This window comes from Microtus ochrogaster, chromosome 15, assembly GCF_000317375.1.
Source record: "Microtus ochrogaster isolate Prairie Vole_2 chromosome 15, MicOch1.0, whole genome shotgun sequence".
NCBI classification, from domain to species: domain Eukaryota; kingdom Metazoa; phylum Chordata; class Mammalia; order Rodentia; family Cricetidae; genus Microtus; species Microtus ochrogaster.
Window position 1 is genome coordinate 1150617 of NC_022017.1, and position 7027 is coordinate 1157643.

The following is a 7027-nucleotide window of genomic DNA, read 5'->3' on the forward strand; positions in this document are numbered from 1 at the left end:
GCTGGCCTGGGTCTGAAAAAGCCTGGGATAAAACCGGACTCTCTGAACATAGCGGACAATGAGGACTACCGAGAACTCAAGAACAATGGCAATGGGTTTCTGATCCTACTGCACGCACTGGATTTGTGGGAGCCTAGGCAGTTTGGATGCTCAACTTACTAGACCTGGATGGAGTGGGGGTTCCTTGGACTTCCCACAGGACAGGGAACCCTGATTGCTTTTCAGGCTGAGGATGGGGGGGGGACTTAATTGGGGGAGGGAGAGGGAAATGGGAGGCGGTGGCGGGGAAGAGACAGAAATCTTTAATAAATAAATTAATTAATTAAAAAAAAGAAAAACATCAACAAAATCATGATTTTTTTCTTCTTACCAATGAAGAAAACAAAGACCCTCTCTCCTCTCCCTTTTCCCTTGTCCATATTTAGGAAGCCGAAATTGTTGCATAACCTGCAGTGTGGAGAGCTTTGTTGACAGGTGATCGAACTACAGGGCCACAGAGATTAAGCACCCAGAGCCCAGAGCAGAGTGGCCTGGTTTCCAGACCCCTTACTTAGCAGCAGGGTCAACACAGAGTACTGCTGGTCTCCTGGCTGGCTTTAGCTTAACCTCACTTGTGCAAGACATTACCTGGCCTGGGTGAGACCAGTGAGAAACATTGGGGATGAATTCTCTCTCTCTTCTCACCCTCTCTCCTTTCTGTTTTACTCCTTATCTTAAAACAAAACAAACACAAACACAAATGAACCACAGCATCTGCGTTCTGCCCTCTATCCGTGCTCCCTCCTTCTTGGCCTCCCAGAGTCCCTTCCTCTGACTGGGCGCCTGCAGGCATCTTTCCTGCCCTTCAGTCTCTTCTCTTTGTTGTTCTGCATTTTCCTGGCACTTCTTGCTGTCTTTGTTTCTACGTCTTCTCTCTGCAGTGTGCAGATGGCATTAGTGGGCCTTTCCCAGAGGAAGGTCTGTCTGGCATCCTTCCCACTGTTCTTTTTCAACTCCCCTCCGTTTGGGACCCTGGGTGTCCCTTTACTTAACATGTCAGAGTAGGTGGGGTCCGCCGGTCCGCACTACAGGCTGAGGAAAGCTGTCTCAAGCTGGAGTCACTCCGTTAATCCTAAGAAGAAAGAGGATGAGGGAAATGCGAAAAGAAAAGGATAGATGAGCCCACAGATGGGGGGGGGGGGGAGGTGCTGAGGAGGAGGAGCAAAAAGGAGCAGATTAATTGAAGGGAGAGGGGGAAGCCTATGACCCTGTGCTTCTCTCTGAAAAGCTTTTTTTTTTTTTTTCAGAGTGCTAGGATTACAGGCACGGACCAACACATTGCACTTCTGTTTGAGCACTGCTGCTTTGGTGCCTGTCTCTTTAGGGTTCCTATCAAAGGTCCAGATTTGACGTGACAAACTTATTCTAGGGAGTGTGGCTGTTATAACTGGGTCATCTGGGACAACCCAGTTCCCTGGGACTTTGGGAAGCTGCTGGTGCTTGGCAAGAAATTCTCTAGAGTATTGAAAACAAAACTCTCCCTCCTCCACATATGCTCCAGGCTAAAAGTGGCTCAAAGTGGGACCCAGCACCCTTTCAAAAAAACGATCCAAATGCAATTTTTGTTTTTGTTTTTCATTTGCCTTCAGTTTGGTTCCTCCAGCTTCCAGTTCCCAGAAGGGCCTGACCTCAAACACCTCGGCACCAGTCAGGCACCTGCTGTGGCCTGCAGTCTGCTCCTGCTTCCCTTCCCACCCTCTCCAACTTCCTCCCTGAGCCTGACCTCTGCTTTTAATTCCTTTTGTGAACCTCTCTTTGAAAAACCTCCTTATCTTTTCCCCTAGGTATCTTCCTTGAGGAGGGGCAGTCAGCCCCAAAGCAGTGTGGGGGGGGGACTTTTTCCCTTGGCCTCCCTGGGGCCCTGGAGAAGGTGGGAGGGTTGTGGTTTGCGTGGGAGTGGGAAGAGTTGCAAACTCCCTTGAGAGCATTTTAGAGGTGTGGGAGTACCTTTACTACTCCTGACTTAAAATCAGCAGCAGATCCTGGGAAGGCTGTGCCTTACACCAGCATCCCAGCACAGCCACTTTTAAGAGTTTCTGGCTCCTCTCCCTCCCTGTGCACCTGTTCCTGGGATCTGCAAGGGTCCCTAGGGCTCATTGAGGTGAGCCTTTGGCTTTTCAGGTGTACTTAGTCTAGTCCCCGGAGCCAGCGACACTTCCTTGCTTCTGGAGGGGGTGGACTTCTTTCACCTACAATCTCAAACCCCAACTCTCCTTCCCTTGGGGAAAAACAAAAACAAACCAAAAAAAAAAAAAAACTTTTTTGAAGTTCCTCCAAGTTGCATTTGGGAAAAAGAATGCCCTGTGGAAGCTGGGTCTCTCTGTCCCTAATTTTTCCTTTCTTTCCCAATCTCAGAAGTCTCCCTACCCCTCCCATCCCCACCACCTGCACCCTAGCACCCAAACTCCGGAGGGAAAAGATGCCCTAAGCCCAAGACTGATGACTGCCCACCCCCAGCCCAGGTCCCTTGGAGGGCAAAGGCGGGCAGGTCGGAGTTGTCAGCGTCAGAGAAGAAAGCGAAGCAAGAGGGATGGAGAAAGAGAAGAAAGAGGAGCCGCAGATTTCCAGACTAAAGCTTCACGCTCCCGTCCCGCTCACCTGCTTCAGACAGGGTCCTCAAGATTTCCGTCCACTCAAAAGTTTGTCCCTTTCTCAGAGAAGTTCCAGGAGAGCCGCACATTCGACCCTGGGGGCGGGGTTGAGATGCCCGAGAGGGCCCTGGCGCCTGATCTAAAGCGGCTGGGGGAAGCGGGCGCCTGTGACCGTCCCCAAAGTAAAAAGGAAGAGGCGATTGCCGAGCATCCGAGAGCGCCTTGTCTTTTAGCCCAGGGACAGCTCTGGGCCCACAGGGTGCTAACGCAGGGGTGGTGAACATGGTGCAGCTGAAAGGAGGGACAGAGCGCTGGACGCTGGCGATGTCCGTCGTGTCCTCCAGTTTCTGCCCCCCACGGGTGTGTTCCAACCCACAACGTTCCCTCCACCCTTTCTGGGGCAGCGCTCAGGACCCCCACTTGTCGGAAAGGGAGGATGAGGGTCCCCTTATCCCCACCCCACCCCTGTGCTACTGCCCCCCCTTCCCCAGAGCCGGGGGACAGACTGAGAATTGCAACTAGAAATTCGATCTATTGGCACAAGACACCACGTGCTCTTGGGCTGGCCAATGACCAGGCCGCCCGGGATGAGCTAATAATGGAAGCAATTTGTAACTTTCAGTAGCTCTCTAGGCTTAGGTACCGGTGGGAGAGAGGCTGGTGGAGGGGCAGACAGCACCCCCAGTTTTTCAGCCCAGCCTGTTTGTCTAGTGTCATTCGGAACCCCGGCCCTTCTTTTCCGTAACAAGCAATCTCGAGCAGGGTTCTTCACCCACTCCTGACCCACAGCGCAGCCAGGTAAGCTAGTCTCTACCCCCTCAACAGCCAGTTCTTCAGGCACCTGCAGACTAACCTCCTTTCTAGCCCCAGCAGACAACTGAAATCCAATTTTGTTTTTCTCTTAGTTGAAAGAAAACTAATCCTCTTGTTTTCTTTAGTGTACTCCTATGGGGGGTGATATTAAGATCTGTGGACTTTCTGGGGGGGGGGGACGATGGTGACGCTAGGGAACTCCACTCCAGACGAGCTTATGTTTCCCTGGGGACGAAGTCCATCTTTGTACACTAACTCTTCAGCGGTATCAAGTTCACTTCCCTTCTCCAGCCATCCTGCAGATCAGCATTTACAAATAATTGCTTCCCACATCTTACATTTTCGTCTCTCTTTTCCCCTACTAGCTTTTATGTTGTTCAGAATATCCAGGTTTTTTTTTTTATAATTCCAGGTGGACTGGCATTTAGTTTTGTCCTGGTACCTTTTCTTGTTTGGAAACGACTTTATTGTTTGGGAAACCCTACAGTGTGTGAACAAGCTCTCCTTTGATCAGTTCCAATCCCCCTATGGGAAGAACAATATAGAATACTTAACACATTCTTTCCCCTTTTATTTTGCCTTGATTCTTATGTATTCACTTCAGTTTAAGAAACTTGACCTCTCTGGGTGGTGGTGGCAGCAGCAGCGGTGGTGGCACACACCTTTATTTTTTTTATTTTTTATTTTTTTATTTTTTGGTTTTTCGAGACAGGGTTTCTCTGTGGCTTTGGAGTGGCACACACCTTTAATCCCAGCACTTGGGAGGCAGAGGTAGGTAGATCTCTGTGAGTTCAAGGCCAGCCTGGTCTGCGAGAGCTAGTTCCAGGACAGACTCCAAAGCTAGAGAAACTCTGTCTTGAAAAACCACAAACAAACAAATAAATAGATAGATAAATAAATAAATAAACAAACCTGGCCTCTATCTGCTCCTTTGTATACTAAGCTGGTTTTGTTTTTATTTTCTAAGCTTCACCATCTTTCCCATGTCTCCCTTTGCCCCAGCCCCCTTTCCACGCTAGCCTCCCCCACCTTCCAGAACTCTCAGCATTTAAATCGCCCAGCCCTCAGAGGGATGCCCGGGAGGAAGAAGCAACTGTCCTATTTCTGCACTACTCCACCTGGGGACACCTCCTCTGCTTCCAGTCAGAGGAGATAGGAAGATCAGAATGACCCCCGACTTTTCATTTCCACTTGTCTCTTCTGGGCAACTCTTAGGTACAAGAGTTGAGTTTTCAATTCTTGCTTTTTCCCTTAAGTTTTAGAAACATGCAAGCCAGTTCCATTTCAGCCTGCTGGGTCTTTTACCTCCTGGGGGGCCCAGAAGAGGAACATGATGTTTCTTCTCACTTTACTATTGGACAGGGGTGGCAATACCCTTTGGTTTGTTTGTTTTTGAGACAGGGTCTTGCTATGTAGCTCTGTCTAGCCTAGCACTCACTACTTAGACCAGGTTGGCCTTGAACTCAGAGAGATCCTTCTGCCTCTACCTTCCAAGTGCTGGGATTAAAGGCGTGCACTGTGACTCCTGGCTAATCCTTCCTTTTTAAAATTGTTTCTAAGAAGGTAAATGACTGGAATGTGTGTCTAGAGTTTCAGTCTATTCAGAATTACGGAATCTACAAAAATAAAACTGTAAGAGGAGCTCACTCTGGGAAGATGGCCTTGGGGTGACTGTATCTGTTCCTCTCTCTGGGCAGAGGAAGAGCTGCTTCCCTCTGGTCCCAGCCCCATTGTCACATTGACATTCTGGGCACATATGGCCCAGCCCCCATCCGCTTCTCCAAGTATGAATCTAAATTACTATTAATAAGGGGCCGCTCCAAGCTAATTGGCATTAAAAGAATTCATTTCAATTTGTTAATATTAAATGAACACTCTGCACTTTAGCTCCCTCCCTCACCCAGGATTCCCAGATGAGTGATGAGAAACAGGGCGGGGGAGCAGGCAGGATTTTATGTCTGGCTGTCTAGCTTGGCCACTGCTGGGCCTTCCCTGGGGATGTGAGATGGGGGGGGGTTCTGAGTGCCCCCCTTTATCATGCTGTAAAGCAGAGCTGTGGGAGAGTGTTGGTAGATGGGGGCAGTGTGGTGGAGAACAGGGGCTAGGAAAACGGGAAGGTTTCAATGAGAGGAACAGAAACTTGGAAACCAGGAATGGGATAGGTTTATGAAGAACAGCCCAAGCAGCTGGAAACCCAACCCCAGGATTTAGGGCGTGCAGCTGGGGTCCTGAAGCTGCTAGCATGTGACCTTAGATTTTTCGGTCACTTCCATTTCTTGGTCTGTGAAGCATGGATTATATAATGAAGGACCTGTCTTAGGGTTGTCTGGGATTCGAAGCAGCACACATGATGTGTCTGCATCATGCTCCATATGTGGTCACCACGACGACATGCTGGCTCTTTTCTGATACAGTAGTTAGGAGCCCTGGGGTCAGCTGCTGCACTGGTTCTCAGTACTGCCTTGAACCAGTTGTATGCTCTTCAGGGCATCACTAAAGCTCTCCGTGGTTCTGGAGTTAATAGCACCTGAGCTTAGCCAAGAAAGAAAGAAGGGGATGTCAGGGCAAGGTGCCCAGAACAGCAAGTCCCACGCTGCATGAGAGTTAGCTGCTGTGGACACAGTTGTCCTTTGGGTGAGCAATCAGAAAGTTGAGAGCCGTGGTGGGGTTTTCCAGGACTGTGAGCACATCACCCAAGACCATCCTTAGCACCGGGAGGTATGGGGGACCTCTGTCTGGCTCTCGGGTAGATGATGCCCTCCCAGTGTCTATCCTTTGAAAGAGGAACCCCTTCTCTTTCCCTTGAGCTGTTATTGATGGAGAATTTGCCTGCTTGATCCCGTACCTCTCTATAAAGACAAGGATGGAGGTGGGGGTTCCTTGGACTTCCCACAGGACAGGGAACCCTGATTGCTTTTCGGGCTGAGGAGAGGGGGGGGTAATTGGGGAAGGGGGAGGGAAATGGGAGGCGGTGGCGGGGAAGAGACAGAAATCTTTAATAAATAAATAAATTTAAAAAAAAAGAAAATATCTAGAAAGATAAAAAAAGACAAGGTAGCCGGACGGTGGTGGCGCACGCCTTTAATCCCAGCACTCGGGAGGCAGAGGCTGGTGGATCTCTGTGAGTTCAAGGCCAGCCTGGTCCTCAAGAGCTAGTTCCAGGACAGGAACCAAAAGCTATGGAGAAACCCTGTCTCAAAAAAATCCAAAAAAAAAAAAAAAAAAAAACAACCCAACAAAAAAAACAAAACAAGGTAGTCTCCAGAGAGTGGCCTGGGGAGGTGCATATGATAGAGAGAGATCAACCCTAAATACCCTCAGTGTTTTAGATCTCATTCAGCAGGAGATAAAACAAGATCCAAGGAGAAGAGGACCTGACAGAGTCAAAGTGAGAAAGTATCCAAGGCTGGAGAGATGATGCAGTGGTTAAGGGGACTGACTGCTCTTCCAGAGAATCTAGATTCAATTCCCAGCAACCGCATGGTAGCTCAAAACTATCTGTAGCCGGGTGATGGTGGCACACGCCTTTAATCCCAGCACTCGGGAGGCAGAGGCAGGCGGATCTCTGTGAGTTCGAGACCAGC